Source organism: Uloborus diversus, unplaced genomic scaffold, assembly GCF_026930045.1.
Source record: "Uloborus diversus isolate 005 unplaced genomic scaffold, Udiv.v.3.1 scaffold_14, whole genome shotgun sequence".
NCBI lineage: Eukaryota > Metazoa > Arthropoda > Arachnida > Araneae > Uloboridae > Uloborus > Uloborus diversus.
In genome coordinates, this window is record NW_026558098.1 from 958,359 (window position 1) to 971,068 (window position 12,710).

Here is a 12,710-nt window from a genome sequence, read left to right on the forward strand (position 1 = left end):
CGGCATACTTATTTTACTCTAAACTGTTTGACTAAATATTAAGTCAAATCCTCTTAAACTGTATGTAAAATAGTTTAAAAATACAGTCTGACCTCCATATATCAAAGTAGCAAATTCACAAAAAAAGAATTCGATATGCAGAAATTTCTATATATGGAAAGGATCTTATTTTATCATAAAAGTATCCTAAAACATTAAAATAAAAGTTAATTTTCGTGCATGAAACCCAAATTATAATTTATACGAGCATCGGATTAAATGAAAGTTGATAATTAAAAAATTAACAGAAATAACATTTTTTACGCCAACATACATCTTTATATTCTTCGGCAATTCAACTTGATCTGCAACATGAGGAGATTTTCGTTTTGACAGTGTCATCGAGAGAAAAGTTAAAAATCAATCTACTTAACTTGAATGATTTTTACTGAACCTAAAAAGACTAGGAATGATAATCAACAGACAAAAGGGATGACTTGAAACTGATTTTACAGTGTTACTGGTTACAACTTAGATTTGAAATGATCTTGAGGAAATTTAAGAACTCCAGAACGAAACAACGACCTATCTACACACCACTCAACCACAGATTCCTTATGAGTTCCATAGCAACCTTTAGTGAACATAATTTTCTCCCCTAACCTTTATTTTTCACAAGACAAATAGTCTAAAGTGAGAAAAAAATCTACGAATGTCTCGAAAAAATTTCGATATATAGAAACATTTTTTCTATATAATGAACATAGAAAATTGCTGGAATTTTGATACATAGAAAACTTTGATATGTGGAAGCTCGATATATGGAGGTTTGACTGTAATTACATTTCTGCTTTACATAATCAGCCTCTTTATTAAATCAAAACTATTTGAAACAAACAGGATTCATACGAGTGGCGGTCATTGTACGAGCTATACGGATTTAATTCTCCCTTAACCACTGTTCTTTTTTAAAAGTCACTATGTTTGTGTGTCATTCAGGGTTGGCAAAAACCCGGCTTAAAAATTTCTTTAAAAAGCCCATGGACCCAGGGTTTTTTGGATTTTTTTCAATAAAACCCAAAAAAACGCAACTAAAGCTGGGTGTTTTAAAAGAAATGTGGTTTTTTTTTTGTCTTTTTTTAGGGAAAATGTGGGGTAGTAGCATATTGTAACGTAACTATATGGACAAAGCACAAAAATTGTCTTGGGGTAAAAAAAGCTGGAAAATTCAGCGTTTTCTGAAGAAAAGTAAAAAAGACAACAAAACCAAAGAATGGTGAAGTTTCTGATTTTTTTAGTTTCCATGATTATCAACAGTTAAGGCAGAGTTACTTCTCGAGTGATAAAATCTATTGTTCTTTTGTAATTACTACATTTTTTTTTCATTTTACTTTATTGTATTTCATTTTGTTATGCAAAACTACTGTTGAACCTCGAGTATTTTAAATCCCTTTTTACTGAATTCCAGCTTAATCAAGACATTTCTTTGAACTTTATGTTGCCTGTTTTTCTATTTCTGTGTATAGAGTGAGAAATATTAAACTTTTCCATTAGATAATAAAAATACTGTACATCCTATTCTGTTTTCTGTCTGACCGTTTGAGAAACCTGTTAATTTCTAAAAAAATATACCTTGTTTATTTGAGATTTGTGACGTGTTGGTTTGCAGAAACTAATTCACATGAAAGCCTTTTAGCTAGAGTAGTTTTCTCCGTACAATTTACAAATATGGAGAAAATCAGACGTGACAGGACTTAGTCAGGATTATTTGAGTTATTTATTGACCAGTTAAAGAAAAAAGTTAAATATATTTATTTAAAATCTTTGAAGTATTTGTTTTAGTGCTGCTAAAAGTTAAGAAATATTATTAAAGTTCAAAATTCATTTTTTGTGTTCATTGTCTCTGGTGAAGAACAAATAAAAAAGAAGTTTAAATTGTGAAAGTATTTAAATTAATTAATTTTTTTAAAATCTTCTGCAAAAATTTTAAAAAACCCAAAAGTGGGCTAAATAATGGGCTTTTTTAAATGGGTTTTTTCAAAAAAACCCATTGGGTCCAACCCAAATGGATCCAATCTGGCCAACCCTGGTGTCATTCCACGACCTTTATTGACCAGGAGGGACACGGTTTTGTTCCGATATGCTCGCTCACTGCTTCGTTAGTAAATAATTTCCCAAAAGGTCTGATCCGGCCAGTCAACATTTTGTGAAGGGTCCATAAATAGATCCAAATTTCTTCTGACCAGACACCTGACTTAAAATGCAGTCATAATTAGCTGCTTTAATTAAGGGACTAATCAGTTAAAACAAATTTAGATGCATGTAACAGCAGGGTTGCCAACATTGGAGAAACTATTTGAGGAGCTTCTGTGGTGATTTTGAGGAGCATTTTAAAATTTTGCGGAGCAACTCGGTATTTGGTATAAAAATCAATATAAAAAAATCAAACCTCTTAAATAACATTGTTTTTGAGCTTTGGTAAACATTTTAGATACTAGATTAAAAGTAATTGTTTTTTAAAGTAATAAAACTGCTTTAATCATTATGTCATGCATCAGAGTTTCCGCTACGGTCACATTTTTCGCATAATGTGAAAACACTATCTGAATTGCGAAAATAAAGCAATGCATTTTCCCTTTTTTGCTCAAATAAAAAATAAATTAGTTTTTTTTAAAAAGAAGAAATCTATGATCTTAGAGAGGAAGCATGCATGGCGATAATCAACGTAATCTTTTTTAAATCTTAGCTAAGATGTTTAAACTACAATTAAGTTCAATAACTATTAGTCTTATCCAGCATTAACTGCTTTATTAGGAGGATGGGACTGCAACGTTCTAAACACCAATCGTTTTTTCTTTTTTTTAAAAATAGCTGTTGTACTTATTTCTTCAAAGATGTCACAGATGAAATATGAATTTTATTTTCAACGGGAGATGAAACACACTGAGGCATGTATAAATATATGAGAATGTGTAACATTTTACCATTTTGCTAACATTTTCCCCTCAATTTTAGCTTTTATGCTAAAGAACTTTTGAACCCAGCTTAAACACTGTCATGCATTGAGTATAAGCATCCCTAATTTCCCATATTTACACGCTCGTAATAATAAACTAACAAAATATAAGTAAAGTAAATTAAATTTATTAAAATCCTTGGTAAGCCTGGTGAGAATTAAGACCAAACGGGAAATGCGGAGCAAAATAACTCCTTTGCGGAGCTGCGGAGTTTCACTATTATTACAGAGCAACTCCGTCATATGCAGAGCAGTTTGCAACCCTGTAACAGTACAACAATTCATTTATATAAAAAGTAGTAATTACGACCAATGAGTGTGTTTTTTGTTTTTACCATTACAGAACAGCAAAAAATTGAGTTGAAAAGTTTCGTAATTTATCAATCAGACTTTCTGCACTTCATGCGTTCATTTCCACTTATTCAATTCTATTGTGACAGGGCAATTCTATTGTGACAATTGTGACACTTGAACATTATTTTTACTAGTTACACCAAAATTTTGAGCATTACATCAGGTAAAAATTACTAACAAAGTATTTTAATCATATTATGCATTTGCTTGAATAATTGAGTTGAAGCAAAACTGCAGGACTTTTCAATTTTCAAAATCTTGTGACGGGTGTGACACTTGCGACACATGAGTTTTCACTTACACTCATTCCTCTGAATGTTTTAGCATTCCAGTCAATGAGTGCTTAAAACAGGGGTGTAAGAGTTTCGGCCAGTGGTGGTTTTAACCATGGATAATACCGGTTAAAACCGGCCAGGATAAAATCAGTTTTGTCCAGTTTTGGCCACTTAGATAATTATCAAATTTTAAATGAAAACCAAATAATAAATTATTAAGAAGAAATGCAAAACAAACCATAATCAATCACCTTTCATTATTTATCTAAATAAGTATGTTTTACAGTTTGTAGAAATTACAGCACGTTTAGAAGATAAGGTTTACTGAAGCATTGTAAGCTGGAATAGATAGGTTTTAATTCTCACACACAAACGTACAAAGTATTTCAAGTAATTTTGAGGAATAAATGAGAGAAAAAAAAAGAACTTCTTTTAGAAACATATAGGCATTTTTTAAAAACAAAACTAAAGGTGCAAGGGGAAAACACTTTTGAAAGTTAAAAGGCAACACTGCTGAAAAGTTACTGTATTTACGTAACAGGCTGTTTTGTATTCCTTATGTCTTATGTTTTAGTTCTGAGCAGTTTCAGTTATTAATTTTGAAGAAAGTTAAAATTAGTTCACTACTATTGTTATAATAATGTAAATTGATTCACTAATATTATATTTAATTAACTAAAATTGCTGTGCTTAATTAAACAACTTCCAACCAACGGATTTATTAGTTGCAAAACACACATCTCTCACATACATACAAATTAGAAGCGTATTTTCACGTAATTCAGTTCTGGCCAGTTCTATGGTGGTTAAATCCAGTTTTGGCCGGTTTTAACTGGTTTTGGCCAGTGGCCTGGATAAAATCGGTTTTGTCCGGCCAAAACTACAACCCTGATGGAATGTGCGATAATTTTTGACTTCAGAATATTGTTAGGGGTAGTTAGTAAGTAAACGTACTAAAAGTCCCCGACCCTAGGGGGTGAGCTAAAGGTGGGAGGGAGGGGGAAAGAAAATTTTGGGGTTTTCAAGAAAATGTCGGAAACGGTGGGAAAAATGAGTTTACAATAAAAATTCAAGCTAAATAAACTTTCTACGAAACCGTTTCTACACATATTTGTCAAATTTTCAATAATTTTTCGGGTATATGTTATGAAAAATCGATGATTTTCGAAAAAAATTCTCTGTTTGTCAAACATTTGCTGTGAACTGAGGAAGTGCAGAAAGCCAGCACTTCCTCAGTAAGAAGTTTGTTAGAAGTAATTAATAAGTAAACATACCGAAAGTCCCTGACCCCCCCGGGAGTTAAAGGTGGGAAGGGGGAGCCAAATTTTGTCGTTTTCAACTATATCTCGGAAACGACAGGAAAAATGTGTTTCCTTCCGTTTCGTTCATGAACATTGCTTGTTCCTTGCTGCATTGCCTGCTAGCTTTTTTGTTCGAAAAATATTCTAAAGTTTCTCATTTGTGCATAGTAAATTGAGAACCTGTTTAGATTTTTGAAACCACCTTTCCTAAGAGGCAATTGCAGGGTGCAAACAATGTAACATTTGATTTTTAATTGCGCTAATACAGTCAAACCTTGATATCTCGAATCTCCTTATCTCGAAACCCTTGAAGTCTCGAAACAAAAATTTTCCCCAGAATTTCCTATAAAAACCCCTATGTATTTTCCATAGTTATCTCGAAATTTATTTTTCGAAACCCTCGATATGTCGAAATTTTTGCACAGAAGCAAGTTTCAATTGTCGTTTTGCTTTGGCAATTTTTGTAGTAAAACCAGTTCCAGAGACAATTGCTTAATGTTTTTCATCTCTCTTCTTGGGAAACTTTGTGAATAGGGGATTGGGGCAAGATAATAGGGGAGTGTTGGCATGAAGAGGGTGCAGTGTTTTTCCCAGAGTTTAGAATCTTTGTGTATTTCTCTCGAACAGGTTGTCCACTTTGAGGAAAGGGGTTTGATTTTTCGTCCGTCAGTTTTCGAGCGTAAACGGAAAATGCGTTCCTCATTTTCATCATTCTGCTTTTTCAACTCCTACAAAATGGCTGCTGAAAATTTTTTTGAATGTGGAGAGCTACTGGTTGAAGATAAGGATTTTTGAATTTTTAGGTGAAAGAACCAAGTTGAAATTGTTGTTCATTTCAAAATCTCATCCTGTGCACTTTCGACAATTAGAGCATTTCAAATCTAGTGAAATATTGAAGACTACTTTATTGATCGTAGTTCGAAGTGGTCCCATAGTACATATATAAATGCATATAGTGTACGTGTGTGTAAATGTGAGAGTTAGTAGTGTATTTTTTTAAAAACCTTGATAACTCGAAAACTCGATATCTTGAAATTTTTCCCCGTCCCGAGAGGTTTGAGATATCGAGGTTGTACTGTATTGTAATTAAATTGTGTGCTTTGGTTAACAACTAATTATTTTCTCCATGCATTTTCTATTGCATGTCAATAGTTAATTTTTTGTCATTTTGTGAGTTTTTGCCATTTTGCCATGCCGGTTTTAACCAGTTTCTACCAGTGGTTTTAACCACCTCGGCAGAATCTTGTCAACCCTGATACACACACATATATATTCTTTGTTTCATCTATATAGATTGTGTGAACATTAATAGGATGCATAATAGTGTCAAAGGTTGTGTGGGTCATGTTTCGGAGTCGCGAGTAACCCCTTTTCGATGCAAAAGAAGCTCACAAACCGCTAAGTCTCGTTTAATTCTTTCTTGTCTTATGTTTAGTTATTCCTTGTTTTACATCTATTATTTCACGCACTTTTAATTCCTTTCATCTGTTTTTTAAATGAAGCTGGCAACTATATAGTGTTTAGAAGATTTGAGCGGTACTGCGTGTACGAGTTAAATTTGCTGTTGTTCAGGTCATAATTTATTATTTTAATAAATACAACTTTCTTAAGGGGTTACAGTATCTCAAAAATGATGAAACGATCAAAAAAAATTTTTATTGCTTATTTCAAAACTAAAAACTATTCTGAACACAGGGGAAAAATTTCATCGCTTTAGTTCAAATATTTAAAAAGTTATGAGTGATTTTAGGCCATGCTCGCTATGGGTTCTTATGCAAAAAGAAAAACTTTAAACTGCTTTTCCTCGATGATGGTTTTTTTGTGTGTTCATGTCATTAGAATCCCTAAGGATTTTTTTTTTCTATTAAAGATACAGCTTTAAAGTAATACTTTTTGCAATTGGGATAATATTTTGACAAAACTGTGCATTGGATAAGCATTTTATAAACTACTCTAATGTTTAGAGCATGTTAAACCTTTAAAAACAAAATTGAAAAAAAAAAAAAAAAAAAAAAACTTTGATTTTTTTACATAATTAATCACAGAAAATTTTCGAATGAACTCTTAAGCAAATGAATGCAGATTTTTAGAGATGATTATGGTGATCGTTTTGCAAAAAACGTTTTTTAAATCAGTGCAAAAATACCCCTTAATTAACACTAGAAAGACGGCATTTTGCGTATACCGAGAAAGACTAGCAGCGGTCACTTTGACCGCCATACTTAAAAGATTGGAAATTTCCTCCTTTCGGGATTTTTAACCGTAGAAAAGATTTGTTTCAACATGTCAGAGTTTAATTTAATAATTTAATCGTAATATAGTCTTCAAATAAGTTTTAGATAGCTTTTTTTTTAATTTTATGTTCGATCAAGTGAAATACACATGCTTTACACAATTGGCATTGAGAAAGAGCAAATTAGTACAAAAAAGAGGAAATTTTCCTAGCATGTAATAACTAACGAGTACTATAATCAACCATGCATGTGTTTGGTTTAAAAAATATGTAAATATCGCAAAGATATTGTACATTACTATCTTTTACAGTATTTCGAAATACTTATGTTATCACGTCACCTGTATATTAGCCATTAATATTTTTTTTTCGGCAATCAGAACAAATGCTCGTAGATTTATTTTTGTATAGTTTAATTTCACACTATTCTAATTTTTTCCTGAGGTAGATACTTATTTATATGCAGCAAAATTGATCAGTGGAGGTGACTTGGAGAAATAGAAGTTCTGTTTTTGATAATTTCCCCTTTTTTTCCAGCGTCGGACCCTTTTCCCTTTTTCTTTCACAGTTTTTCATATTTTGAGCATCAGTTTTTATTAGCGAGATTTTTTCTGATTCTAACTCAGAAGAACAATCCTTTTCTGCAAATCTAGGCTCCGAAAAATATTCGCAATAAGCTCATGAAAGCAAACTATTCTCATCGCTAGGAATCTATTTCTCTTCAGATAAGTCAGACTGTTCGTTCGAACCATAATCTGTTTTAGATCTGCAACAGTTTCAGGAGTTAATGTTTCTATAATTTTTGCTCGTCGTCAACGGTTCTTCTCGACATCATGAAGATAATTATGTGACAGAGCACTTCATTATCACCGAAGAAAATAAACGTCAATGCTTCAAGCAAAGCACATGTTTTGGTGCACAAAAGAATTCTAGCAAACATGTTTGGAATTTACCTGTTTATATTTACTGCTTTTTAGACCCCAAGAAATTTCACGTGTCCAGTCACATGTTTTTTAAATTTACCTTTCCCAACTTTGCCCCCTGTGCAGATAGCAGAAAACTGAAACCATGCAACCAGCAGGTGTTTCTCATTTTCCTAACAGTTCAAAAAATTAAACCTGACCAGCAGGTACTACTCAAGCTCAAAAGAACATCACTCACCCTGACAACTAACAATAGGACAACTAACAATATTATAGATTAGGATTATTATTATAGTCGCTATAAATGTTCATACCTAGAAAGACTGACTACGGTCATTTTGACCGCTAAGGGATAAAATAAGAAAACGGATGCATAAAGAAAGGTTCCCTTAGCGGTCAAAATGACCGTAGTCAGTCTTTCTAGGTATAATCATTTATAGCAACTATAATAATAATAATCCTAAAGAAAAAGAAATTACTGTTGTAAGATCTTAATAAATAGTTAGGAAAAGTCAATGAAGGAAAAAAAGTTTGAAAATTAAACGCAGCAAATATGAGCATTTGAAAATCGTTTGCGGTCAAAATGACCGCTTCCGTCTTTCTAGTGTTAATCTGTATGATTAATGAACATGGAAGAAATGACATGCAACAAAAGTCAAATTGTTAGTTAGAGATTCAATTCTTAGTATGAAATTCTGTTACATGTCTTTTAACTTGCACATCAACTTCATTGAGTCTCCATTTGTTAAAATGCAGGGTTTTTTTTTTTTTTTTGATAAAAACAGTCACATGTGAAAAATACTGTACTAGGATTGGCATTAATGTATTAAACCAAAGCCTCTAGGGGGTATTTTTACCCAACAAACCCCACCCCCCCTTTGCTGTGCAACTGCTTGTGCTTCCTTCAACCCATAAATTGGAAAAATATCAGCGTTAATTCCCTCCCAAATGGAAGGTCAAATTAAGGGAGACAGAGCTTATTTCCCCCACAAACACCAGTGAAAAAAGTATATTCATGAACGCAATTCAAATTCATAATGCTCATATCATATACTTAATATTTAATACATACTAGAGATGAGTTTGGGCTCATTTTTGGAAGTCCGAGCCCGAAAATTTGAAAACTGAGCCCGAGGATATTGTCTCGTGTCAAAATCCAAGGCCACCCGAGCCCGAATCAAAAACTCACAAAACCGAACGCACTCGAGTCCGACATGTTTCTACTGTAGTTTCATTTTAAGTAAACCAAAAATGGGTTCTTATATTTCAACAGTGATTGGTTCAATACATTTCTTATAAATCTGTCTAATGTTGTTATTAGGCATGTTTACAGTGGGCCGTTACCATCAGGCATTTCAACTTGGATATATGCAACCTTTTAACCAAGAGTCTTTTTACTATAAGTATTTTTGTATATTTACTTTTCTGTTAATATTTTTATTTTATACGAGGATATATATGTAACAGTATTCTCTCTCATTAATTCCTAGTTACTTGGCCCCAATATAGCACTTTGAACCTATTAACTTTTTCAAGCCTTTTCCCCCTTATATATATGTTTTTTTTTATATATATGTGTATATACATGTATGTATGTGTATGTGTGTATGTATGTGTGTGAGTATGTATATATGTGTATGTGTGTATATGTATATGTGTGTATATATGTATATATATATATATATATATATATATATATGTATATATGTATATATATATATATATATATATATATATATATGTATATATATGTGTATATATATGTATGTATATATATATATATATATATATATTTATATATATGTATATATATATGTATGTGTGTGTATAGGTATGTGCGTATATGCGATATGTATATGTATTTCAAGTTTTCCCTTCAGTTTCTTTCCCTCCCCCTCAACCACCATGGTACCCTTCACCAGTTAAGCTAGAAATGGCAGGTATGAAGGTATCATTGGTTTAAAATAAAATAAAAAATAAAATATAAATCTGTCTATTAATAAAGATCATATTATTAAAACTTTCTCAAAATGCTTTATTTCAGATGAATTAGTGTATTACGTCTTGTAATAGTAATTGCAAACAAACATGTTATATCTAACTGTTGATTAATTTTTTGTCTTTTTTTTTTTTTATTTTGATGTGAGGCAAATATTAATTCAAAAATCCTTTTTTATTTTGAAAAAAATAATAGTTTATGTTTATTGCCCAAAAAAAGAAATTTTAAAATTAAATATTTTATCCCATGGTTTAAGTTTATGCATTTTTACACTAGAGCAAAGTAAAATTTAAAAAAAAAAGAAAAAAGAATCCATTTTCAATAGAAAAAGTATTTGTATGGAAATTGAACATTAAAAATCCTATCATGAGCCTGAGCCTGAAACCTATTTCAAGAGCAAGAGCCCGGGCTTGGGCTGAGCCCGTCTCATCTCTAGTATATACACTCCTACTGAAGATTTGATACACCCCTAATTAGAACCTCAACAGTTATAATTGCACAATAGGATTATACTCTTAATAATAAAAGTTATTCATCGATTATTATATTGACCAATTACACCGATCGAGGCGGGTCACATGAAAGACATGAATACTTTATTATACCTATCAGTTTTCGATTCATCTTCGAACTCAGACGAACATTTGAAAGTCTGGACTTGTGGATTGAAATACAAAGATAAATAGGTGCATAAGTAGACACATTGAAATCGTGTTTTTGAAACAATCAGTTACGTACAGTTATCAATTTCATTTCACCGTGGAAGGTTATCAGCTCCCTTGCCCCCCCCCCCCTTGCTAGGCCACTGCCTCAGGACATAGCACACATAGATATAAAAAACAAAAATATTTAAATGCATTGATCAATAGAAATAATCAAATACATTACATAAACTAATAGATGTTTAGTAGACATAAATAAGTGGGCATAAACACAGAGGATGAAACAAAGTGGTGGTAGACTTTGATTTGGGGGCCCACTGTGTATCAGGGAGGGTTTATCCCGCGCATGTTTGTACAACCTTGGGGCAGGGTTGGCAAGAACCCGGGTTTTTTTTTTAAAAAAAAGCCCACGGACCCAGGGTTTTTTTTAAATAAAACCCAAAAAAAAACCAACTAAAGCTGGTTTTTTTTGTCTTTTTTCAGGGAAAATGTGGGGTACTTGTAGCATATTGTTGCGTAAGTATATGGACAAAGCACAAAAGTTGTCAGCGTTTTCTGAAGAAAAGTATAAAAGACGACGAAACCCAAGAATGGTGAAGTTTCAGATTTTTTAGTTTAAATGATTACCAACACTTAAGGCAAAGTTACTTCTCGAGTGATAAAATCTATTGTTTGTTTTTAACTACTACGATTTTTTTTTTTTTTTTGCATTTTACTTTTTATTGTATTTTATTTTGTTATGCAAAACTACTGTAGAACCTCAAGTAGTTTAATTCCATTTTACTGAATTCCAGCTTAATCAAGACATTTCTTTGGATTTTATGTTGCCCGTTTTTTTATTTCTGTGTACAGAGTAAGAAATATTAAACTTTTTCATAAGATAATGAAAATACTGTAAATCCTATTCCGTTTTCTGTCCGACTGTTTGTAACACCTGTTCATTTCTAAAAAATATACCTTGTTTATTGGAGATTTGTAACGTGTTGGTTTGCAGAAAATAATTCAAATGAAAGCCTTTTGGCTAGAGTCGTTTCCTCTGTACAATCTACAAATATCGAGAAAATCAGACGTGACAGGACTCAGTCAGGATAATTAGAGTTATTTATTGAACAGTTTAAGAAAAAAGTTAAATATATTTATTTAAAATCTTTGAAGTATTTTTTAATGCTGTCAAGAGTTAAGAAATACTATTAAAGTTCGAAATTCATTTTTTATGTCCATTGTCTGTGGTGAAGAACAAATAAAAAAGAAGTTTAAATTGTGAAAGCATTTAAATTAATTAATTTTTTTAAAAACTTCTCAGAAAATTTTAAAAAACCCAAAAATGGGCTAAATAATGTTTTTTTTTTAAATGGATTTTTTCAAAAAAACCCACACTGGGTCCAACCCAATTGGGTCCAATCCAGCCAACCCTGCCTTTGGGGCCCGATGGTCGTGGGGCCCCTCGCCACTAGGACAAGGTAAATCCACTACTGGCTGATCGATTTGAATACATAGATGGAAATATGTAAACATGGATACAGTCAACCCTCGTTTATCGCGGTTCATTGGTTCCAGACTTTACCGCGATAACTGAATTTCCGCGAAGTAGGATTCTGTATATATTTTTCTAATTAGAGCGCATAAAACTTACTTACGACAATTTGAATAGGTTTTTATCATAGTTAGAACCCCCTAGACATGAAACAGCAACCTCAGTGACCATTACATTCGTATTACTTAATATATTGCACAAAATGAGATTTGTTAGACGTAATAGATATCACATTGTTAACACTTTCAGGGGCGGTGGTTGCGCTGTGAAACCACTAATTTATGAGTTTTTTTCTCTCTTTTTTCCGAGTTTTTTGAATCAAAATCACTTGAGTCCTCTTCTTTTAAGTTCAATGAACAACATTAGATGGCAGAATATCAAAAAAAAAAAAAAAAAATTTCATAGGCTCAATTTCTTGTTCAAATCATCAATTT